The sequence below is a fragment of the Stenella coeruleoalba genome (assembly GCF_951394435.1).
Source record: "Stenella coeruleoalba genome assembly, chromosome: 2".
In the NCBI taxonomy this organism is placed as follows: domain Eukaryota; kingdom Metazoa; phylum Chordata; class Mammalia; order Artiodactyla; family Delphinidae; genus Stenella; species Stenella coeruleoalba.
Window position 1 is genome coordinate 57813736 of NC_137147.1, and position 27367 is coordinate 57841102.

At 35.3% G+C, this 27367-nt stretch overlaps 1 long non-coding RNA gene across 1 annotated transcript in view; it reads right to left on the bottom strand.

The window, feature by feature from the left end:
• Positions 1-24871, bottom strand: part of LOC307182159 — a 105628-nt gene extending 80757 nt beyond the window's left edge. Inside the window, exon 1 of the long non-coding RNA XR_013827138.1 lies at positions 24513-24871. This is a non-coding gene — a long non-coding RNA (uncharacterized lncRNA). The remainder of the gene's footprint in view (positions 1-24512) is intronic.
• Between the last annotated feature and the right edge of the window lie 2496 nt (positions 24872-27367).

Below are 27367 nucleotides of genomic sequence, written 5' to 3' on the forward strand. Positions count from 1 at the left end.
ATGATTTCTCTCAAAATTGCATTCAGGCATATTGTCCTATTGATTTAGTGACATGGATGTTCCATATACATATTACCTCATCCTCCTTCCATGCTTCCACCATATACTGGAAACATGAGTGTGGATTGGTCTCAATGATACACTAAATATAAAACTATAAAAACTGTGTTTCCCCAGAAAATACTCTTCTCCTCAGAGAGTCCTCACAATTACCCCTTCTGGAGTGACATCTGAGATACATGGTAAGCATTATCATACCAGGCAAAGTGTAGCAAAACATTATCTCTCACAGTCTTATAACCACCTCAACACAGTGCCATATGTAGCTCAGTCCCATGATACAGGTGCTTCATTATTGTACACTCACTGCCCTGTGAGGTTTAGAGGTAAAATCTTTTTTGGATTTTTGAAAAATGACTACTGTATTAACTATAGTTCATAAATCAGGAAGCAAATGAGAATTCCAATCTAGTGACATTCATTCTGATCAGTAAAGGTCACTGAAAACCCATTGATCAGTTGTATTATCTGTCAAATTATCATTCAAAGCTCAGAAATGAGTTTCGGTCTAATTGCATTTAGAGGAAAAAACTATTTTGATAATGTTTCCTACTAGTGCCCATCACTCAAAAGAAACAACTCAAAGAAGCTATTCCCTTGTTCTGAGAAATTCTTTATAGAAGAGGTAAACAGCACTATTCCCAGTATTATCTCTCACTTTCTGCATCCTTTACTTTCAGTAACTACTTCTCCCTTTCTCAAATTATCCACATACTAATCCATACTCTCTCCCACTGAATACAATTCAGAAACTTACTTATAAAACTGGTAAGGGTATAACTGCATCAGTTCTTTCCCTGGCATCTGTTCCCAGGATTGAATTGTCTAATTTCAGAGGTATTAGAAATTCAGAAGCTTCTCCCTCTTCTACCCTGGACAAAATTATAGCTGATCTCCTAAGTTTTAGCATAGCCATACACAAGATTCTTTTAGGGATACCTACAAAAAGATTTAAAGATATGGAAATAATGTCTTGTACCAAGATGACTTTTTGGCTGACACCTGCAAATATAATACAAGAAAACATGAATTCCAACAACACAGAGAAAATTTTTGAGAGTCAGTGTACTAGGCAGCCTCTAAGATGAATTCCAATGATCCCCACATCCTCGTATCCACATTTTTGTAATTTGCTTCTAACCAATAACATGCAGCAACATTGATGGGATGTCACTTCTGTGATTAGATTACCAAGGAATATGACTTCCATATTGCTAGCTTACTCTATTGCCTTCATGGTTGCATGCTTTGATGAAGCTGCTGCCATGTTGGACAGGCCCATATGGCAAAAAACTGCGGTTGGCTGGAGGCAGCTCAGAACTGAGGCCTTCAATCCAACAACCCTCAAGGCACCAAATTCTGCTAACAACCACATGAGTATGACCTCCGCCAGTCAAGCCTTCAGATGAGACCCTGGCCTTAAACCACACCTTAACTGCAGTGGTGTGAGAGACCCTGAAGCATAGTACCTAATTAAGTTTTGCCCATATTTCTCGACCATAGAAATTGTGAGGTGATAAATGTGTGTTCATTTAAGCTGCTAAATTGTGTGGTAGTTACGTAGCAACAGAGATAATACAGTTGAGAAAAACAGAGTTTTGTTATGGCATAATTCTCCACACCATCTTCCCAACTTTGTACCCTAAGAACCTTTAAAAAGGAGATCTCACTTTATTAATTTTCTTGCATGCAATGTAGCAAATATTCATCAATGCCAACCTCTAATTTCTTTTCACCCTCTGCTTTTTAAAACAAATAACTTAATCAAAGACTTTATTTTTATATTATATTATTACCTTGAGAGTTAAATATAATAGGTAACGGCCAAATGACAAGGTGATATGTAGCCCATTGCTGAGCAGCAATCATTTTAAAATGGGTACCTTGATCCAAGGAAATAGAGATGACTGCTACAAACTGATAGAATACATGTTTTTCCAATTTGTTCATTGTGACCTTTACTATAGGTTTGGCAGTAAGGTATATAAATCTCAAATTAGAATACATCTAGACTTCTGAAAGGATCCATTAAAATTTTCCATGGATAAATGGGTCCATTTGCCAACTATGACCAAGATACTGTCCTCCAAAGCAGTCATGCTGTGGCAAGCTTTAAATAAGTCTGATACACTAGCATTCTGAAAAGTCTTTTGCAGCCATTGTTGCCTAAACTAGTGCATATTATTACATAAATATTAATTAATAAATGATTATATTGGTGATCACTTCATATAATTTGTTTTTGTTTTGATATTCTGATTGGAAATTCTATTAGCCAAAGTTGGATCTACCTACCCTTCAGTAGAGAAAAAGAATGAAAGGAGGAAACAAAAAGGAAATAAATGGGAAATTACAAATTTTAAGAGTAAAGAGAAAATCATATAAAATACATAGTACAATGACTAAGAAAGAGAAGTTGATAAAGATAAATATGTAACAACTGAAAGAAAAATCTAACCATTTATTATGAATACATTCACTGAATCAACAATTTCTGCTTTTCATCACTTTCTTTTCATTCAGTCTAGATTGGGAGATAGGGACAGTGGTAGCATCTTGCCATTGCAGAATATTTAACAGCCTGGGCCTACAGAAACTTCCAGTAGTTACCTAACACAAAAGATTTGCTCTGATGACTTCAACATATAACTTTACTTATTTCAAAGCAGAAAGGCAGATTACTTACTGAGGGCTTCCTGTTATTTAAGATAAAGACAATCACTATACAAGCAATCTAAACTATTATCTAAATCCAGATATACTTTTATTTAATTTATTTTATTTTTTCCTGTACTTCTCTTCCCATTTATTATGGATTTAGAAATAACAAAAATGATTTTAAAATGCAAGAAATACACATTAAGTCTAAAACTCAATGAGACACTCCTCTTGGTTTCACTGTATTTGTTCTTTTTGGATACAGAGAACTCTGAGGATTGTCGTGGTTCTCTCCTGATTCTGGCTGCTAATTTATTTATTGGCTTCTCTTCCTTATCCTTGAATCCTTTAAGTTTCCCAGAGCAATCTCATACATGATATATATTTGATCCCACTAAATAACTTTCAAATAAATTAGTCAGTTAAAAGTGATCTATAAACTTACAAGTTTCTTACGGTTTTGAAATGACAGGAACATACAATTTGGTGAAATGTCATTTATAGAAACAGTACCTATTGATAAGATTATGAAGATTAATTAAATAATGATGATAGATTTTTTCATTTAAAATCATAATGTATTAATAAATGTTTACATGTATTTTAAATCAAGATTCCATTAACTAACACATGTTGTGGTAGAGAGCTTTCTGTTAACATTTTGAAAAGCACCATATGAGACCTTGGGCAATTCTATTCCAATATATGCATTCTCCTTACATCAGTCTTCTCATTTTCTATACTACACTTTGAAAGATACTACAATTATGGCTTCTTTAAATAAAGATGGAAACCAGGAGTTGAGCAACTCATGTACTTCACCTTAGCTGAACTTTGACAGTCAAACAGCAATCAAAACTCTTGTGACCTTGGAATGATTGTAACGCCAATCAGTAGAGGATGATTTGTGACTTTAATAGAAACAAAGAGAACCTATTTTTTTAAAGTATGAACTTTAAAAGAATTCATGATTATAGAGATACTAGTAAAATTGGATTATTTTCTTAATACTGAGAATTGCAACTTTAAATTTTTTAAGAATTTAATTTGGAAGGCAAAGAATACCAGGTTCAATTAGTACTTTATAAGATTTTGTAAAGATTGATATTTTGCATTCTAATATTAAAATCAACTACATACTTAATGGATTACTTGTCTCTATTTCTACACTGGGTTTATGCAACTTTGAAAGATAAAAAAAAATCAGGTAATTTAGAGTAAAATATTTGGTTAACTAAAATTTACTGGCTTGTCTAAAATTTTACAAAAATATGCCTGGTCAATGGGAAAGATATTAATTCAGGCTTTGAATAAACATTATACTATTTTTTCTAAAATAATTTCAATTAGCAATAAAAAATTCCTATAAGTTAAAAGACACATTAATATTTTCAACAAATTTTCTTTAACTTATGAAAAGTAGGTGTCTGTTTCAAACACTTAGTGATCATCAAAATAATAAATTCATAACACATAAAATATTAAAAATAAATTCACCTAGAAGAAACAAAGCTTGCCCATAATTCTCAAATAGAAGATAATGAATATTTGCTGTATTTCTCATCACTCATTTTTCTGTACGCTTTTTCTTTTCCCTTTTTTAACATAATAAGTATGCATTGTTTTAAATACTAATTTTTTCACCAGTATACCCTGAACCCTTTTCAATAGAAGTAAAAGATCTTCTAAAACATAATTATTAATATCTGAACGCTATTTTGGCATATAAATATACCATAATGTACTTAATCCAATACATATTTTTAAATAATATTAAAACATGTACACACTGCTATATTTAAAATGGATAACCAACAAGAACCTACTGTATAGCAGAGGGAACTCTGCTCAGTATTATGTAACAACCTAAAGGGGAAAAGAATTTGAAAAAGAATAGATACATGTATATGTCTAACTGAATCACTTCGCTGTATACCTGAAACTAACACAACATTTTTTTGTTTGTTTGTTTGTTTTGTTTTTGCTGTACGCGGGCCTCTCACTGTTGTGGCCTCTCCCCTTGCGGAGCACAGGCTCCGGACGCGGAGGCTCAGCGGCCATGGCTCACGGGCCCAGCCGCTCCGCGGCATGTGGGATCTTCCCGGACCGGGGCACGAACCTGCGTCCCCTGCATCGGCAGGCGAACTCTCAACCACTGCGCAACCAGGGAAGCCCCACAACATTTTAAATCAATTATACTCCAATATAAAACAAAAAGTTAAATAAAAAAGCATATAGTTTTTTCCCCCTAAACATGCATGATCTTTTTTCCAGTACTCTGGTAGTTTCTGATTAGCTGCAATAATTTCCCCTCATGGTGTTTGTGGTCACCAGATTACAGGTGACTAGATCATCATACTTAAAAGAATGAAGCTATATGTTTACTTATATAAATTAGGTAAGGGAAAAAATTAAAGTAAGATAGAACTGTATTTTTAAATTAGAACTTCATTCTTTGAAAACTAAAGTTGGTTTTGCTCTTTAAAATCATGTTTTATCTATTCAGTAGATAAGCCTCAACACAAGAAGAACTGTAATGTGGTTCTCTAGAAAGGTTATTTCTGAAATACTAAAGAAGGACACCTAGCCCATCATCCCTGCATATGGGGACCAGGATTAATTATTAACTACCATAAATGCCAAGGGAAGAGATGAATGTTTTGTAAAGGTGACACACAAAATCAAAATATCCTTTAGTCAAGAGATTCAAGGGATATTTGAAAAGGATGTTCAGACATCTGAGAGTTCTACTCAGCATTTCAGCTTTAGCAAATACTTTATCAGGCTATTGCCATATGATTCTTTGAGATTTAGTGAAGTAGTTAACATCAAGAAGACAGATTTCACAAAATTATATGATATCCCATCATCTTGAAATCGTCCAAACAATTCAGCAACAGAGAATTTGATCTATAAGAGGTTTTGTCTGATATCATTTAGTATAATGGCCATTCCTGCATAAATAGACCTTGTGATTCAGGATAGTGAAACTATGTAGTTTTTCTTTAAAATGTATAAATATACTTTAATTATTCTTTATTCATTTTCTTGCTTTTAATACTGATGGTTAAATTTAGGTGTCTTAACCAAACATTGACTTAAATTAATTTTCTTCTTTGTATTATAAAGGCTAGGCTGCACTGACAGATAGATCCCTAAAATTGTAAATGCTTAAATGCAAAAAAAAATATTTTTTTTTAGTTTATAGAACAGAAAAATGGTTGGTGGCAGCCTAGGCCATCTTCAATACATGTCTTACAAATTAATTCTGTGGGTTTCCATCTTGGCCAAAGAGAAGAGGAAAGAGCAGGGAGAAGCATGGGGGCCAGTTTTCACAGTCCTGGCCTGTAAGTGGCAAACATCCCTTCCTCTCCTATTTCGTTGGTTAGAACTCAGTTTCAAGGTCACACCAAGTAACAAGAAAGCTTAGGAAATGTGGTCTACCTGCTGCACAGGAGAAGGGGAAAGGGATCTTTTAAAACAATTATCAGCTTCTTTAGAATCTTCAAAACTAAAGAGCCTGTATGAAAATAAATGCCAGCTCATATCATGTTCCAGTTTTCTGAAGAAGTTCTTCATGACTAAATTCTTAGGAAATTCAATTGATATTAATATCTTCAAAAGTCTGAAAATCAACTGAGCACACACACACAAAATAACTATGGCTAGTTTACTCCTTAAACATTTTCTTTTGAAAATATTGACATAGGCAAAAAAGAAAGAAAGAAAGAACTTACACCTATCAAAATTTTCAAAAATCATAATTCATTTGAAGAAAAGTTTAAGAAGATTCATCTGAAAAGTCAAGGCTAAAACCTGATGCCCCAGAAATTGTATCATTTTTGAGGATATAATTTGGATTTTCTAGATCATTTTTTCATCTGGAGTCATGAAAAAAAAATCGATATTCATAGCTCAGAGTTGTTGCAAAGATATTTCATTTAATCTAATGTAAAAGAACAATGCTCCATTCTGGTATTCACACAGCATGCATCTTCATACATTTTCTAGTACTGCCAGTGGTTCTCAAACTTTAATGTGAATTCAAATCATCTCAGGTTTAAGGTACAAACACAAATCCATGCACTTGCTTTCTGAGGTCCCGACTCTTTGGAGTCAGAGTCTCCATGTTTCACAAGTACACGAGGTACTTCTGATACGAGACCCAGACACCAAGTTTATAGCACAGAGTTAGACCTCAGTGTCTTTGAAGTGTGAACATCCATCCTATATCATTTTGTATTTCTCAAAACTGGGACAATGGTTTCCCCATATTGAGCACTTAATTAGAGACTGTTAAAGAATAAATACTTTAGTGTAATTTAAACATAAATTTTAAAAATTAAAATAACTGTTTGGAAAAAAGACACCTCTGCTACTTATTTTTTGATGTGATCAAGTCATATAATTCTCTGGATTTCAGTTTCTAAGCCTGCCAAATGAGAATTATACATATCCTTGTATGGTGTTGAAAAGATTAGATAAAATGTATACATAGTGTTTTGTATAAAGTAGACACTAAATTTATAATAGATCTTATAATTATTCTATTTTTCAGGTATATTAACTATATTTAATCCATTTAAGTTTCACCTAGATAATATACAACCTAGTAATCAAAATATATATGTTTTTCACATTTAGATCATATGTAAAAGGGGAATTTGATCAATATAATTTTTTAAAGAGATATAATTCCTCAGTGATGTTGGAGTACATTTAAAAACTACAGAAATATAGTGACTAGGCTAAAGACTTGATGTTAACTTTTCAAACTTAATCCACTTTATTTATCTGAGATTCTATTTTCTTAATCAAACAATGAAGAAGTAAGCATAAATGAAGTGGAAGGCACCTTCAATTGTAAATTCTATGATGATATGGCCCTTCTAGGAAATCATATTGAATGAAATAGAGTCACATGTCAGACCTTGAAATCCCTTTTTTCCTATATAGTATCAATATTTAAAAATTTAATAGAAAGTAAATTAGTATTTAAATAAAAACATGTCTAATTGAATTTAATTGAATATATAATTCAAAGAAAAACAAAGTCATTCCATTTAAAAATTTTATCTTTCTGTGGTATTTCTGAAGTTCCCAAAGCATCTTAGATGCGTTCCATATGTTACAAATGAAACATTTTTCTACCAATTTTCACACTAGAGAAAACATTTCAAAAACTAAAGTTATGCTCAATATAATCTGCTGAAATTACATTTGAATAATAATATATAAATCATTTTCAACATGATCATTAACCCAAAGGTATCTGGTATTAAATTGCCTAAGAGACCAATACCTAGTGTTCCCTTAATCGTCACTTACAGGAAATATTGCTGGGAAGAGTGCAGGGATGGTTTACTCTGGAGTTGCAAATCGTGATCATGTGCTTCTTTATCTACTTCCTTGTTATTCTCAGCATAACACAGTTTGATATTTCATTGTTGTTCTATTTTATTTAATATCCAAAGGACAGTTTACAAACCCATATTGTATGCCATATCTCTTCTATAATTATAATTTATTTTTTATTAAATATAAAGGGCACTCAAAATTGCTCCTTTTTCCTGTAACACATTATTTCAGTAAGCTTTCTATTATATTCTGGTATATACACATTATATCACACTATTATACAACATCATGAATACTCTATATTCATAAATTTGGGAACTATATGTTTACTTGTTTTATTAAAAAAATTTTTTTAGCATCTTTATTGGAGTACATTTACAATGGCGTGTTAGTTTCTGTTTTATAACAAAGTGAATCAGCTATACATATACATATACATATACATATATCCCCATATCTCCTCCCTCTTGCTTCTCCCTCCCACCACCCCTATCCCAGGCCTCTAGGTGGTCACAAAGCACTGAGCTGATCTCCCTGTGCTATGTGGCTGCTTCCCACTAGCTATTTTACATTTGGTAGTATATATATGTACATGCCACTCTCTCACTTTGTCCCAGCTTACACATCCCCCTCCCCGTGTCCTCAAGTCCATTCTCTATTTCTGCGTCCTTAATCATGTCCTGCCCCTGAGTTCTTCAGAATCTTTTTTTTTTTTAGATTTCATATATATGTATTAGCATATGGTATTTGTTTTTTTGTTTCTGACTTACTTCACTCTGTATGACAGACTCTATGTCCATCCACCTCACTACAAGTAACTCAATTTCGTTTCTTTTAATGGCTTAGTAATATTCCATTGTACATACGTGCCACATTTTCTTTATCCATTCATCTGTCGATGGACACTTAGGTTGTTTCCATGTCCTGGCTATTGTAAATAGAGCTGCAATGAACATTGTGGTACATGACTTTTTGAATTATGGTTTTCTCAGAGTATATGCCCAGTAGTGGGGTAGCTGGGTCATATGGTACTGCTATTTTTAGTTTTTAGGGAACCTCCATACGGTTCTCCACAGTGGCTCTATCAATTTACATTCCCACCAACAGTGCAAGAAGGTTCCCTTTTCTCCACACCCTCTCCAGCATTTATTGTTTGTAGATTTTTTGATGATGGCCATTCTGACTGATGTGACGTGATACTACATTGTAGTTTTGATTTGCATTTATGTAATGATTAGTGATGTTGAGCATCCTTTCATGTGTTTGTTGGCAACCTGTATAACATCTTTGGAGAAATGTCTATTTAGGTTTTCAGCCAATTTTTGTATTAGGTTTTGTTTTTTTGATATTGAGCTGCATGGACTGCTTGTAAAATTTGGAGATTAATCCTTTGTCAGTTTCTTCATTTGCAAATATTTTCTCCCATTTTGAGGGTTGTTTTTTCGACTTGTTTATGGTTTCCTTTGCGATGCAAAACCTTTTAAGTTTCATTAGGTGTCATTCATTTTTGTTTTAATTTCCATTTCTCTAGGAGGTGGGTCAAAAGAGGACCTTGCTGTGATTTATGTCATAGAGTGTTCTGCCTATGTTTTCCTCTAAGAGTTTTATAGTATCTGGCCTTACATTTAGGTCTTTAATCCATTTTGAGTTTATTTTGTGTATGGTGTTAGGGAATGTTCTAATTTCATTCTTTTACATGTAGCTGTCCAGCTTTCCCAGCACCACTTATTGAAGAGGCTGTCTTTTCTCCATTGTATATCCTTGCCTCCTTTATCAAAGATAAGGTGACCATCTGTGCATGGGTTTATCTCTGGGCTTTCTATCCGGTTACATTGATCTATATTTCTGTTTTTATGCCAGTACCATACTGCCTTGATTACTGTAGCTTTGTAGTATAGTCTGAAGTCAGGGAGTCTGACTCCTCCAGCTCGATTTTTCTTTCTCAAGATTGCTTTCGCTATTCAGGGTCTTTTGTGTTTCCATACAAATTGTGAAAATTTTTGTTCTAGTTCTGTGAAAAATGCCATTGGTAGTTTGATATGGATTGCATTGAATCTGTAGATTGCTTTGGGTAGTGCAGTCATTTTCACAATGTTGATTCTTCCAATCCAAGAATATGGTATATCTCTCCATCTGTTTGAATCATCTTTAATTTCTTTCACCAGTGTCTTAAGTTTTCTGCATACAGGTCTTTTGTCTCCTTGGGTAGGTTTATTCCTAGGTACTTCATTCTTTTTTGTTGCAATGGTAAATGGGAGTGTTTTCTTAATTCATCTTTCAGATTTTTCATCATTAGTGTATAGGAATGAAAGAGATTTCTGTGCATTAATTTTCTATGCTGCTACTTTACCAAATTCATTGATTAGCTCTAGTAGTTTTGTGGTAGCATCTTTAGGATTCTATATTTATAGTATCATGTAATCTTCAGATAGTGACAGCTTTATTTCTTCTTTTCTGATTTGGATTCCTTTTACTTCTTTTCCTTCTCTGATTGCTGTGGCTAAAACTTCCAAAACTACATTGAATAATAGTGGTGAGAGTGGACAACCTTGTCTTCTTCCTGATCTTAGAGGAAACGATTTCACTTTTTCACCACTGAGAACGATGTTGGCTCTGGGTTTGTCATATATGGCCTTTATTATATTGAGGTACATTCCCTCTATGCCTACATTCTGGAGGGTTTTTATCATAAATGGGTGTTGAATTGTCTTGAAAGCTTTTTCTGCATTTTGAATTGAACATATGGTTTTTCTCCTTCAGTTTTTTAATATGTTTTATCACATCAATTGATTTGTTTATACTGAAGAATCCTTGCATTCCTGAGATGAACCCCACTTGATCATGGTGTATGACACTTTTAATGTGTTGTTGGATTCTGTTTGCTAGTATTTTGTTGAGGATTTTTGCATATATGTTCATCAGTGATATTGACCTGTAGTTTTCCTGCTTTGTGCCATCTTTTTTTCTGGTTTCGGTATCAGTGTGATGGTGATCTCATAGAATGGTTTGGGAGTGTTCCTCCCTCTGCTACGTTTTGGAAGAGTTTGAGAAGGATAGGTGCTACCTCTCCTCTAAATATTTGATAGAATTCGCCTATGAATCCATCTGGTCCTGAGCTTTTCTTTGTTGGAAGATTTTTAATCACGGTCTCAATTTCAGTGCATGTGATTGTTCTGTTTATATTTTCTCTTTCTCCCTGGTTCAGTCTCGGAAGGTTGTGCTTTTCTAAGAATTTGTCCATTTCTTCCAGGTTGCCCATTTTACTGGAATATAGTTGCTTTCAGTAATCTGTCATGATCCTGTGTATTTCTGGAGTATCAGTTGTTACTTCTCCTTCGTTTCTAATTCTATTGGTTTGTGTCTTCTCCCTTTTTTCTTCATGAGTGTGGCTAATGGTTTATCAATTTGTTTACCTTCTCAAAGAACCAGCTTTTTGTTTTATTGATCTTTGCTATTGTTTCCTTCATTTCTTTTTCATATATTTCAGATCTGATCTTTATGATTTCTTTTCTTCTCCTAACTTGGGGGTTTTCTTGTTTTCCTTTCTCTAATTGCTTTAGGTGTAAGGTTAGGTTGTTTATTTGAGATGTTTCCTGTTTCTTGAGGTAGGATTGTATTGCTATAAACTTCCTTCTTAGAAGTGCTTTTGCTGCATCCCATAGGTTTTGGGTCATTGTGTTTTCGTTGTCATTTGCCTCTAGCTATTTTTTATTTCCTCTTTGATTTCTTCAGTGATCTCTTGGTTATTAAGTAGTGTATTATTTAGTCTCCATGTGTTTGTATTTTTTAAAGATTGTAATTGTAATTTTTAAAGATTTTTTCCTGTAATTGATATCTAGTCTCATAGTGTTGTGGTCAAAAAAGGCACTTGATATGATTTCAATTTTCTTAAATTTACTGAGTCTTGATTTGTGACCCAGGATATGGTCTATCTTGGAGAATGTTCCATGAACACATGAGAAGAAAGTTTATTCTGTTGTTTTTGGATGGAATGTCTTATAAATATCAATTAAGTCCATCTTCTTTAATGTATCAATTAAAGCTTGTGTTTCCTTACTTATTTTCATTGGATGATCTGTCCATTGGTGAAAGCGGGGTTAAAGTCCCCTACTACGATTGTGTTACTGTCTATTTCCCCTTTTATGGCTGTTTGCATTTGCCTTATATGCTAACGATATATTTATGCACCCAACATAAAGGTCCCTCTTAAATGTTTCTTGTATTTTCTCCATTCTATTTCCAAGATTTTTGGATCATCTTTACTATCATTACTCTGAATTATTTTTCAGGGAGACTGCCTATTTCCTCTTCATTTGATTGGTCTGGTGGGTTTTTGCCTTGCTCCTTCATCTGCTGTGTGTTTCTCTGTCTTCTCATTTTGCTTAACTTACTGTGTTTGGAGTCTCCTTTTCATAGGCTGAAGTTTCGTGGCTTCTGTTGTTTTTGGTGTCTGCCCCCAGTGGCTAAGGTTCGTTCAGTAGGTTGTGTAGGCTTCCTGGTGTTGAGGGCTGGTGCCTGTGTTCTGGTGGATGAAGCTGGATCTTGTCTTTCTGGTGGGAAGGACCGCATCCAGTGGTGTGTTTTGTGGTGTCTGTGACCTTTTTATGATTTTAGGCAGCCTCTCTGCTAATGGGTGAGGTTGTGTCCTCTCTTGCTAGTTGTTTGGCATAGGGTGTCCAGCACTGTAGCTTGTTGGTGGTTGAGTGGAGCTGGGTCTTAGCTTTGAGATGGAGATCTCTTGGAGAGCGTTTGATATTACATGGAGCTGGGAAGTCTCTTGTAGACCAATGTCCTGAACTTGGCACTCCTACCTCAGAGGCACAGGCCTGACACCTGGCTGAAGCACCAAAACCCTTTCAGCCACACGTTTCAGAAGAAAAGGGAGAAAAAATAAATAAAGAAAGAAAAAAATATAAAAAAATAAAGTTATGAAAAAAAATTTTTTAATTATTAAAAATAAAAAAAATTGAAAAGTAAAAGAAAAAAGAAAATAAAAAGAGTGCAGCAAACAAAGAAACAAAAAAAAATGGTCAGACGGAATCCTAGGACAAATGGTAAAAGCAAAGCTATACAGACAAAATCAAACAAAGAAACATACACATACACACTGACAAAAAGGGAAAAAAATATATATCTATATATATATAAAAAAGGAAGAGAGCAACCAAATCAATAAACAAATCTACCAATGATAATACACTCTAAATACTAAACTAAGACAGACATAAAACCAGAAACAAATTAGATGCAGAAAGGAAACCCCAAGTCTTCAGTTGCTCCCAAAGTCCACCACCTTAATTTTGTGATGATTCATTGTCTATTCAGGTATTCCAGAGATACAGGGGACATCAAGTTGATTGTGGAGATTTAATCCACTGCTCCTGAGGCTGCTGGGAGAAATTTCCCTTTCTCTTCTTTGTTTGCAAAGCTCCTGGGGTTCAGCTTTGGATTTGGCCCTGCCTCTGCATGTAGGTCACCTGAGAGCATCTGTTCTTCACTCAGACGGAACAGGGTTAAAGTAGCAGCTGATTAGGGGGCCCTGGCTCACTCAGGTCAGGGAGAAGGAGGGGTACAGAATGCAAAGCAAGCCTGTGGCAGCAGAGGCCAGCGTGACATTGAAACAGCCTGAGGCACGCCGTGTGTTCTCCCGGGGAAGTTGTCCCTGGATCATGTGACCCAGGGAGTGGCATGCTGCACAGGATTCCTGGCAGGTGCAGGTAGTGACCTGCGCTTGCACAAAGGCTTCTTGGAGGCAGCGGCAGCAGTGTTAGCAGTCCATGCCCACCTCTGGGATCCGAGGTGATAGCCATGGCTCGTGTTGGCCTATGGAACTCACTTAGGTTGTGCTCTGCTGTCTGTGGGCACACGGAGCAGGACCCCTCTCCTTGCACATCCTGAAACAATGGTCTCTTGCCTCTTAGGCAGTTCCAGACTTTTTCCCGGACTCCCTCCTGACTAGCTGTGGCACACTAGCCCCCTTCAGGCTGTGTTCACACAGCCAACACCAGTCCTCTCCCTGGGATCCGACCTCTGAAGCCCGAGCCTCAGCTCCCAGCCCCCACCCTTTCCGGCAGGTGAGCAGACAAGCCTCTCAGGCTGGTGAGTGCTGGTCGGCACTGATCCTCTCTGCGGGAATCTCTCCACTTTTCCTTCTGTACCCCTATTGCTGCACTGTCCTCCATAGCTCCAAAGCTTCCTCTCTGACACGCCCCGTCTCCACCAGTGAGGGGGCTTCCTAATGTGTGGAAACTTTTCCTCCTTCACAGCTCCCTCCTACTTGTGCAGGTCCCATCCCTATTCTTTTGTCTCTGTTTTTTCTTTTGCCCTACCCAGGTACGTGGGTAGTTTCTTGCCTTTTGGGAAGTCTGAGGTCTTCTGCTAGTGTTCAGTAGGTGTTCTGCAGGAGTTGTTCCACATGTAGATGTATTTCTGATGTATTTGTCGGGAGGCAGGTGATCTCCATGTCTTACTCCTCTGCCATCTTGAAGGTGCCCCCTATATGTTTACTTTTAAAGAACCACAATTTTGCACCACATTGGTAATTGTTTTCTCATTTTGGTATAATTTCTTTTTGTATATTGACTTTTACAACAACAGTCCTTATATATTAACTCATAACTATATCTGTTATTATTCTATGTGTATTAAATATGTACTTAATGTAGGCCAAGAACCACGGAAAATTATGAGTTGGATATAGATTATAAAATGTACCTCATCCCTTTATGGAAAATACATATCATTTGGAATTAAAAGTAAATTAATATGAAACATATAAAAGACAATACAGGGCATTATTTAATAAAGCAGTGAGGTATACCAAAAACTAGAAAGACATTCCAAAATACATACTACATGAGGTAGAGGAGGTATAAGCAGGGAGTTTTCTGTTTGCTTCTATTATTTAGAAAGTTTTCAATAATCCTAATCCACAATGATTTAGTCTTCTTTGACATTCACTGTACCGGTGCTATGAAAAATATGTTACCCTTTTACTCCCTAAAAGAGCAATTTCTTAACTGCTCAAACAAAGGCACAGGAGTTCTCCTTCCTACTAATTCTCCTTAACATTTGATTCTTATTTTGCTTCTCTCTTCATCATTAAAGTGCAATTTCAATATTGACATTTTAGCATGACAGCTGCAGAAAAGTCATGTGATAAATATGTGTTGAGTGAATAAAATAAAGACTAACTTTTACTCAAACCTGATTATCTCATTTAGTTTAATTTGAAATAACTGGCTTTATACTTTCCCATTACTCCTTGCTATTTTTCCACCAATCCTACATTGAAATTGTGTGGAGGAGTCAAGAATTATTTTTCCTTTATAAAGTTTCTGTATATTTCCATTTCTCTGCATCCCCTTGCCAGCCCTAGTTGAATCTCATTTATGTCATACAACTCTCAACCACAAAACCAACAAACGTATTTTGGATAACTACATTAGAGAATCTGGCACCCTATCTTTAATATGATATTCAAGATGCACACAGATTATAACATAAATTTAAAATTCTTCTGGGGTATTTCCCAGAAGAATTTATTTTCCCCCTAATGTGACTGTGCTCTATTAAGCATGTCCACGTGGTGAGGTCCCCTTGCCAGCCTTGTATCCCTGCCACTTATTACAATAATTATATGCATTTGCCTTCCAGTGGTTAAGTACTAACCCACGGCCTCTATTATTTCAGGATTTTATACACTAACTATCTTCCAGCCAAATTCTGTAATAACTTTTCAATACCATTAGCCCTTGCCTACAGAGGAGAGCGAACCCTGATCTTTTTAGTAGTATAGGTGTTCTTTCTCCTTAGTGAGATTTTTACAACCTTAAAAATAATATGTTTTCTGGGCCTTCTGGTGGAAAATAATATTATTTTATTGCATTTCCAACTGTAGATAGTACATCCACTTCAGCATATCTACTCCCTTCCTCTACCATTTCTTATTACAGCTTTGACATTTTATCTTTAATCAAAATTGGTTATCACATCTTACATTCTTCAAGGAGCCATCCTAGTAGTAAATTCACACCATTTCCTGGAGTCCTTCACAAGGGTTAAAACCTGTACTCTGTGCTGAGAGTGCTTCAAGTTAATCAATTCTTCCTTTCCCAATTTTCATCCTTGTGTCACTGACCAGTACCCTCAGAATCTATTCACACATGTATTCCCCCTATCCCTGCTGGTACATGATATATAGGTTTTCTAGTTCCTTTGTAGTATAGTCCTTTCCTCCTTTATCAAGATTTTCATATCCTATGTTTTAATGTGAATTAACCCTTGTTACAAGTCTAAGAGACCGGAGGAGGACTGGCCTAGAAGAGGACTCCTGACTTCTGAGAAAAGGCTCTGTTTTTTTCCCTGGCAGATGGGGAGTTCTGGAGAGGCAGGTAACTTCTGCAGGCTCAGAAGTTTCAGAGGAGGCAGGAGAGTCAAATATTTAGGGACATCCACCTAGATATCTCCATCTCATGCATTAACATCCCAGGTTTTCCCAACCAGAGCCCTGACTTTGAAATGGTAGATCTGCTTTGGTTGGATATTTAGTTTTCTGTAAAGTTAAGCTCTCATTATGTCTTCATCTTGATTCTCAGATTTCTTTGCCTTCCTTCTGCAGGAGAGGAGGGATTCATTTATTTTTTTAAGAAATCCTCTGGCCTTCACTCTCAGTTTTCAATTACTTATTAGTTTTCTTTAGTATTGCATTGTTTTCTGTTAAATTAGTACAGTTTAGCAAAAGCATCAAATCCCATGGTCCTTTCAGTTTAATGTTCCCCAATAAGCTTGAAATGCCTGATATAATACACTTATTTATTTTCCATTCAACTACTACTGTCCAAATACACAAGTGATAAATGTTTTAACAACTGAACTTCCACCTCGGGCCAGAGGATGTTGATGAGGTTCTCAATGCTGGCTGAGTCATGCATAATCAGCTCAAAAAACTCATCTTATAACCTGCTCCTGGGACTACCCCTGATATCAACTTCTGCAGGTTGTGTTCGCTGGAAGCAGATGCCAAGATGCAGTTTGTGGTGCAGCATTGATTAGGGATCAATATTTGTGAAAGAAGGAAAAGAAAATTGGGTTGAGCAGAAGGAGAAGTTGAAGGTGTGTCTAAAATGTGAATCAGGTAACAATACTCATTCTGGCTTTTGACACATGGTTTTCTTTTGATTATTACGCTGGCTCACCATAAAGCTCGCCTCTTGGAAGAATATGTATTTATTTGCCAATCCAAGAAATTGTTTCTCTCCAGTATTTTTGTTTTTATAGAAAAACATACTGATATATTGGTATGGATCAAGTTTTGAAGAAAACCTCAAAGACCCATTTTTCTATCTGGAAAAATTCAGTTTCTGAGACTACAGATCTAATAGACAATCATGTGACTCAAACTTTTTCATGGGAACTGCTATACTACAGGAATTCTTAAAGAAAGTTAGCTGGGTTTACATGATCACGTATCTCATAACTTTTCCCAAGTGCAGTTTTTACTATAATTAAATAAAGACAAATAGTAAACTACTAGAATGAACTTAAATCAAGTACCTAGGATTTTGTATATAAATATGGATAAAAGACTGATAATGAAACCGGCAGAAATGAGCGTATTTTGAGTGTTTAAGTTGTGACAGGGTGGTTATATCCATTATTTCACCAACCCTTCAAAACTACTTTAGAAAATTTGATAGTATGTGTTAACTCCATTTTACAGAAAAGGAAACTGAGATATGAAGACTGTAGAAATTTTGCCAAATCACCCAACAAGTGAGTAGATGTGTAGATGATCCCCTGTGTGCCTGGTTCCAAAACCCCATGACATTTCCGCTGCACCAGGGTTGTCTTCTAGAGTTAATTCCTAAGATTAATATGTTAGTGTCAACTATTCCTAAAACTGGAAATATCACAGGTAACAGTCCCACAAAGTCAAATTAGTGTCTTATATCCACTGTAATACAGGTTCAAGACTTATTCACTTAATTTAGGAGAGGAGGGCTTCAAAGTTGTGCCATTTATTAAAATTATTTAATCATGGGAGCAGCCCTTCCAGACATTTCTTCTGATTACTAAAATTAGGTGTTCCTGAAATCTTTGCTACACTAGAAATGTTAATTCACCATAGTATTGAACAGGTGACAGGAAAATGCCTGGATGAATAATAAAGGGAGTATTTGGGAGACATAAGTAATTAATGTTAATTTGATGATAAATTTCATGTAACATGAGTTGAATAGATGGAAACTAATGAGTCAGGGGAAGAAATGAGTCAACTAAACAGCAGCCTCAAGATCTAAGTTGGCCAGAGTTTAAGAAGACAAATTTTTTTTAACATTCCAATTAGGTAATCAGCCAAAAGGAGAAGTCACTTGCATCTCATTATTATATGAGAAAGACTGATGACACTGTTCCAATGTTTACATTACTCTATATTTTTCCCCACCAGGGGTAACAGCCAGGTATGCATGGACTGCACATAAACTGAACACCATGTTGTGAAACAAATAAAGAGATTCATGGAACATCTGTACATTTTGCCTTTACAAAGCAAGGAAAAAAATAAAGTAAAAATTTAAGTAGTTCAAAATACTGACGTTAATATATTTAAACTATGGTATTGGTAAGATGGTCCCCTAACATGTCCACATCACAATCTCCAGAATCTGTGAATGTTACCTTATATGGCAACACACTTGGGAATGTAACTAAATTAAGAATCTTGAGATGGGGAGATTTTCCTGGATAATTATCCTGGGTAATTCTAGGATTATCTTGGAGATTATCTTGGATAATTACCCTGGAGATTATCTGGGTTGGCTCTAAAAGTAATCACAAGGGTCCTTGTAAGAATGTCAAAAGAATGAGGACAGAGGAAGAAGCAGAAGATATGACAACAGAAGCAAGAATCTGGAATGATGTGAGGAGAGGGATTTGAACCAAGGAGTGCAGGCAGCCTACAGAAGCTTTAAGATGCAAGGGAATGGCACAAAAACAGAAATATAGAAAAATGGAACAGAATAGAGAGCGCAGAGATAAACCCACGCACCTATGGCCACCTAATCTATGACAAAGGAGGCAAAAATATACAAAGGAGAAAATACAGTCTCTTCAATATGGCACTGGGAAAACTGGACTGCTACTACATGTAAAAGAATGAAATTAGAACACTTCCTAACACCATACACAAAAATAAACTCAAAATGGATTAAAGACCTAAATGTGAGGCTGGATACTATAAAACTCTTAGAGGAAAACATAGGCAGAACACTCTTTGATATAAATCACAGCAAAATCTTTTTTTAATCCACCACCTAGAGTAATGAAAATTAAAAATAAACAAATGGGACCTAATTAAACTTAAAAGCTTTTGCAAGGCAAAGTAAACCATAAACAAAACTAAAAGACAACCCTCAGAATGGGAGAAAATATTTGCAAATGAAGCAAATAAAAAGGGATTAATTTCCAAAATATACAAACAGCTCATGCAGCTCAATATCAAAAAACAAACAGCCCAATCAAACAATGGGCAGAAGACCTAAATAGACATTTCTCCAAAGAAGACATACAGATGGCCAAAAAACACATGAAAGAATGCTCAACATCACCAATTATTAGAGAAATGCAAATCAAAACTACAACAAGGTATCACCTCACCCCAGTCAGAATGTCCATCATCAAAAAAATCTACAAACAATAAAAGCTGGAGAGGGTGTGGAGAAAAAGGAACCCTTCTACACTGTTGGTGGGAATGTAAATTGGTAGAGCCACTATGGAGAACAGTATGGAAGTTCCTTAAAAAACTAAAAATAGAGCTATCATATGACTCAGCAATCTCACTCCTGGGCCTATATCCAGAGAAAACCGTAATTCGAAAGAATGCATGCACCCCGATGTTCGTTGCAGCACTTACAATAGCCAGGTCACGGAAGCAACCTAAATGTCCATCCACAGATGAATGGATAAAGAAGATGTGGTACATATATACAAGGGAATATTACTCAGCAATAAGAAGGAATGAAATTGTGCCATTTGCAGCAACATGGATGGACCTAGAGATTGTCATACAGAGGGAAATAAGTCAGAAAGAGAAAGACAAATATCGCATAATCTAGAAGAATGGCACAGATGAACTTATTTGCAAAGCAGAAATAGAGTCACATATGTAGAAAACAAACTTATGGTTACAAAGGGGGGGGGTAGGGTGAATTGGGAGATTGGGATTGACATATACTCAGTACCATATATAAAATAGATAACTAATGAGAACCTACTGTGTAGCACAGGGAACTCTACTCAGCGCTCTATGGTGACCTAAATGGGAGGGAAATCTAAAAAAGAGTGAATATATATATATATATATATATATAATTGATTCATTTTGCTATATAGCAGAAACCAACACAAAGTTGTAAAGCAACTATACTCCAATAAAAATTAACAAAAAAACAAAAATAAACAAAAAAACCCAAAGGAGCCTGGGCTTTCAGGAGTTATATATTTTATTGATTTCCACTTTAATTTTTATTAGAAGGTAAATTAAACATTGCTTCATTCTAAAAAGAAAAATGAAAAGGCAAGGGAATGGGCTCTTCCCTAGAGCCTCTAGATGACACAAGTCCTGTGAATACCTTTTGGCCCAACATAACTGACTTTAGACTTCTGGCCTCCATAACTGTAAGTGAATCAATTTGTGTTGTGTCACCAAATTTGTTACAGCAGCAATAGAAAACTAATGCTCATGGAATATTAGATTCAATTATAAGAATGAAAACATGTTTTTCTAGGATGGAATTTGGAATTAAGTGATGCAAAGAAACTAAGAGGGGAATTCTTTTGTATAGATTTGTCAAAAATGACTTTAGTCTACTTGCCAGGTGAATAGGATTTTCTGGGACAGAAGCAGCATTCCACCAGCATATTCCATTGCTCTGTGGTGTGATGGATATCACACCTTGCTCAAATAACAAGGAAGGAGGGTGAAAGAACTTGATATAAAAAATAAGGTAGAAGGTACTAGATATCACTGTAATTCTTGAAAAGTATAAGGCTCATGATGAGAAGAGTTACTCCATCCTTCTGACAATGGGTAAAGAACAGTAATGAAAGCAATCAGAAAGACACATTTAGGCTTCAGGGGAATTTGAATCATAGTAGTGCCTTCCTCCTGGGAAAGAATTCCTTCAAATCTGCCTATTCAAGTAAAGAAGTCAATTTCCACTGAATACCACTCCTCATTAAAAGTGAATTCAGCTTGTCCCACCATGTCTATTCTGGTACCTATCTTCCCTAAAGCCAGTTTTCATCTAAACTTTCATCTTAATTAATCAACTTTGGCACATACATGTATTCCAATCTAATTGTAGCCCCATTAGGCTTTCACTGAAAGTTCAGGATCAGGGTTCATTGGGCTTCCAAGTCGAGGAGCCTAAGAAAAGTTTCTTCTCTGACCCTTGGCCATTTTACTCTAAGTGAGCATATAGCTTTGAGTCCCCAGCCAGGGGTTGGGCCAAAGGACCTTGGCCCCTTTGTCAATGCTTTTCCTGATTTAATTTGTCCCAGGTGATTTGAGGTCAGGTTTCTTATTTCCATTTTTGCCTTTAGGCTTTTTAAAAAAATTTCCTCCAAACTGCATTAAATAGTGTGGATTTGTTTAGGCCCTTAAATGTTGAGAAGCCAGCAGAGTCTATCAGTCCGCCTCACCTCTGAGAGTGCTGCATTTCAATCCCATCCATGTCTGCTTTATCAATTTTTTGCTTAATAACCATTTAAAGACCTCTATCCCCTGTCTTTTCCCATTCTCTTGTGAATCACTCTAATTTTTTTTAGCATCTGTAAGACACATACCTATAAGAGGAAGCTGAGGAAACAAATCTGACATGGCCGTTTAGACTGTTGCTCAATTTGACAGCAGTAAGTTTACATGGCGTGCTCATGAGAAAGGTGCCCACTTAATCACAGCATTTACCATGACCTGGATGAACATTTGATCACCATAAAGCCAATTCAGCATGGCATGTAGTACAGAATATCAGCCACTTCATATGGGGAGTTCCACTTTGCTTTTAAGGAGAGGAAGGACAATTCCCTTTCTCAGGAAAGGAGGATTCTATAGCAGCTGTTTTCTAGTCTACTAAGCTAACCATCCTTTCAGGAGTAACCTGCTGCATTTGGATCATGTATGGCCATATTGTTGAACTTGATGTTCAGTAGTAAGCTCTGGACATTGCAGCCACCTAAACATCTTTCTCCATTCTGCAGTATTCGAAACCAAGGAGCTTGCTCATTTTTCAACAAAATGCTTCATGGTTTTTTACCTTTCATTTGATTTATCATTATTGTCATTAGTAGTAGTAGTCATAGTAGTATTTTATAAACAAAGATTTTCCTCTTCATTTTTTGAGCCTAGAACTTTTCAGTTTATCATAATAATTATATCTCTCCTCAACTTTTTAACTTTTTATGCCCTGGAAACACCTGATCTAGACTGGACTGTTTTAGTAACTTCTTTTACACTTCTAGGTGATTAAAAGTGGATAAGAAAATATGATTTTTGCAGTCATTTGTAAGACTGGTTTATTCAAGGAAAAACGTTAATAAATGTGTTTTTTTTTAAAGCTATAGATTTTTATATTCTAGAAAAATACAAAGTGAGTTTTGGTTTTCTGTCAAATAAAACTGACTATTCAGATTCTAGAGTGGGTAGGATTCTATATAAAACCAGTTATGTGACTACTTAAGTGATGGCCATCCCTCCATTTAATACTGTCAGTACCAACAACAACAACACTAGGATTTAAAAATAGCCTTGGGATATGAAAATATATGATCTACATATTTCTCCTCTAGAATAAAAAGTGCTACAGCTACATATTCATATAAAAGCATATCAAACATTTCAGTACAAGAAGTAGTTTTGGTTCCTAATTCAAGTTTTTAGGCACTTATTGCAAACTGAGAACAAAAACATCATATAAATTCAGGAATTTGTCAGCTATTTGGACAAAACTATATTGCATATAAAGAAAGTTTTCATAGGGGTAATACTGAATTTTGATTCATGATGGTAATCTCAACACATTTTAAAGTGATACATATTATTTGTAATATAGAATAAAACAAAAACAAATTTCCTTGAAAATACTGCTGAGTATTATAACACATAGTTACACTGGAGGAAAGTGAAAAAGCATTTGTACAAAAGTGAAGCTTTAAACAATATTTTCCCTTCATAAAAGTTCATCGTATTAAAGGGGCTTCTGTGACAATGAAGAGTTAAATTATTGGCAGCATGAATCAGGAAGAGCACAGATAAAGGAATGAAGGATACATTAATTTGAAAGCACTTGTATTCCACAGCCTCACCCAGAATAGCAGAACAATTGTACATGTCCCAGTGAATCAGTAGATTAGGGGAAGTATCTATGTTCAGACTCTAAATTTTTTCTTGTATCGTTAAATTTGCAATATTTCATGAGGTCAAAATGTTTCTTCAGATTCATTAGTTATAACAGGAATGTTAATTCTGTGCATTTTGTTCTACATATTCAATATGACTATTAAGTAATTGTGTATACACGATGTTAAGGAGATGAATGTACCGTGTCACTCTACAGATCTTAATAGTTATTGAATGACAAATTTTAATCTCATTAAAACTGTCAGTGATGAGGTTAAAATATATGCCACTTATTATTAAAAGTTGATTTATACCCTAGGGCACCTGTACTTATCTCTAATGCCACCGTTCTTACTTCACTTTTTTGTAGCCCCCATTAGATTATGAATTAATCTTGTTTCTACATCCTGGCATAATGCTTGACATATGGTCATCAACCTGTGTGTGTATACATACAAACAGACAAATATATATGTACATATATAATGTATAGTGATATAATGCATTAACTATATTATATAATATAAACATATACTTGTTATTTAAATATTTTAACATATATCATTACTATGTGATATACTAAATAATATTATACATGATAATTGTTGAATTCCTGAGAATAGGTGGTAATTATGACACTTTCATGTTTTTTACTAAGATTTGTAATTGACAGTAAAGTGGATCAAGATACTGTGATCCTTTATAAGACAATGTCATATCATATCAGAATACCTAATTATTCTAACTTAAATGACAATAAAATAGTAGCTGCTAATATTATGAATCTTTTCTTTGCCCATAACATTGAGGTAACTATTGTAAATATCATTGCCAATGCCCAATTACAGCATTTAAGTTATTCCTTTATAAATTTTGCTGAAACATTCACACATGCTTCCCCAAAATACCTGCCTATTTTAAATACTGCCTTATGAATTATGGCAACATTTTAATTTTGGTACATAGTATATTGAACTTAGTCAGTGTTCTAAACATTACTAGCTTTCCATGCTGTATAAAGTACAATGCCACTCACCCATTTTCTCACGTGATATCAGTAACTTATTTAGGTAGTAAATCTCTTACTTGACACCACAAGATTTTTGAATATAATAGAGCTGTAAGAATGAGAAAAGTGAAATTACAGACTGGAACTTTGAGCAAAGCACCCCCAGATTGTTTAGATAACACTACTGGTTTTTAAAGCACATTTATGGATGTTGAATATCACTTTGTAAATTAGGAAAATAAATACATAGTTATTCTATAGTTATTGTATTTTCATAAAAGGAGAGTAAGAAATGTATCCAGAATCCTAGAGCTAAAGAGAGAGACACAACTAAAATCCATCTTTTTCCAACTGTACTCAAGTACAATTTCCATCATGTCATAGAAACTCACTATCAGCCCCAACCATACTCAGACATATAATCTAGATAGAGATATCTTTAATTCAGAATAATATATGCACGTGGGGGTAAATATTAGCATCATGGAAGGTTATAAAATGAAAACTAGTGGCCTTCCAATCTGCTCTCATTTTTAGTCCAAGTCTTTGGCAGTAATGACTTTTGAATGTTTTATTCATTTTGAGGGGGTGATATCTCAAATTAAGTAGTATTGTTAATCTCTGATTTCCTGTCTTTAACTCACACTGCTCTATCTACTGCCTTACTTTCTCTTCTCCAAATTTTCTTAGTTTTAATTTGTACATTTTTTGTTATTTTGGTAATTATTTATTAAGTAGATCATGCAGTAAGATTATCTTAGACTTTTCTCATGTTTTAAATTTCACATATTATGGATATCTTAACTTCATTTTAAAAACTGTAATAGCTACATAGCATTTTGTATTAATGACATAAGATAATTTGTTTACTATTATTCTAATTTTATTTCCCAAAACTGACAAATGGCTATTTAGAGGTGCACAGATTAAAAATATCCAGGATCTACAGTAAGAGTGGAATAAGAGGCTCTAACTCTCTTTACATTCCTATAAAAAATGTGTTGGAGGGCTATTGATAGTACAAATGTGCTTAGTCTCTCATACTGGCTTGCATTTGTCCACATCTGCTACTTATTAAACTATTCTGGTGCTTCTTATGGTCAAGAACAATCAGAAGAACACAAATGGATATAATAGGTGTTCTCTCTGTAATTCTTCAGGCTTTCAATCTCCTGCATTTTAAGCTAGGGAGTATTTGGGACCAGATATTATATATCAACATTTGTTATTTTTGTGATCTTTGCATCTATGTTCTTATTGTACCCAGAGTTTGTGATATCTTTCTTAGATAGTTTTACTAGTTTATAACCTGGTTTTCAGAAGATAAGCAAAACCACTTCAAAAAACCAGGGGTGGATAACAAAATTCTGACCCACTCCAAATATTTCTATTTCTACTTCAAATTCACCACTCGCCAAATTTCCTTTCCCTTTTTCATGTTCCTATGTATATTTAATTATCAAACATTGTGTCTATATCTGTCTCTCTCCCCTCTCTCTCCCTCTCTAAACACACAGATATATATATAGATATAGATATATAAACACACACACATCCATCCATACATACATACACACACACAAGTCTACCTTGAAAGTATTATGGCTTCAGTTCTAGACTACCAGTGTAAAGTGAATATTACAATAAAGCAAGTCACATGAAGTTTTCGGTTGCCCAGTGAGTATAAAAGTTATGTTTACACTATACTGTAGTACATAAAGTGTGCAATGGCATTATGGCAAAAAAAAAGTATATACTTTTTTTTCTTTGCGGTACGCGGGCCTCTCACTGTTGTGGCCTCTCCCGTTGCGGAGCAACAGGCTCCGGACGCGCAGGCTCAGCAGCCATGGCTCACGGGCACAGCCGCTCCGCGGCATGTGGCATCTTCCCGGACCGGGGCACGAACCCGTGTCCCGTGCATCGGCAGGAGGACTCTCAACTACTGCGCCACCAGGGAAGCCCAGTATATACTTTAATTAAAAAATACTGTATTGCTCAAAAATGCTAACCATCATCTGAGTCTTCAATGAGTTTTAACATTTTTGCAGTAGTAACATCAAAGGTTGCTCATCACCGATCACCATAACCAATAAAATAATAGTGAAAAAGCTTGAAATATTGCAAAAAGTGACACAGACACATGAACTCAGCAAATGTTACTGGCACCCCAATAGACTTGCTCCGCACAGCCTTCAATTTGTAAAAAATGCAATATGCTTATACATATATATACACATATATAGATACACACACACATACATACATACACACATATATCTGTGTAATATATAGGTAATTCTAATATGTCTTTAGATTTTTATTATCTTTTTTCTCATTTTGAGACAAGTACAATACTTTATCATAGTTTATTAATATACTGTATAATATATAACATATTATAAAATATAGTAATTTGCACAGTGTGATGGTTAATTTTATGCGTCAATTTGACTGGGGCACAGAGTGTCCATAAATTGGGTAAAACATCCTGGGAGTTTCTGTGAGTGTTTTTAAGTGAGATTAACATTTAAAATGGTAGACTGAGTAAAGCAGATTGTCTTCCCTTACATGGGTAGGCCTCAACCAATCATTTGAAAACCTGAACAGTACAAAAAGGTGACATTCTTCTGAGGAAGAGAGAATTTTTCCAGCCTGTCTGCCTCTGAGCTGAAACACAGGCTCTTTTCCTGCCTTCGAACTTGAACAGAAACATTGGATATTCCTGGGTCTCCAGCCTGCCAGCTTTCAGGATGGTACTACACCACTAGCTCTCCTGGTTCTCAGGCCTTTAGAGTCAGAGTGGTAATAAACCATCCATTGCAAGGATGTAAGTAAGGCTTGCTTACTCACCCTGCAGATCTTGGGGTTAGCCAGACTCCATA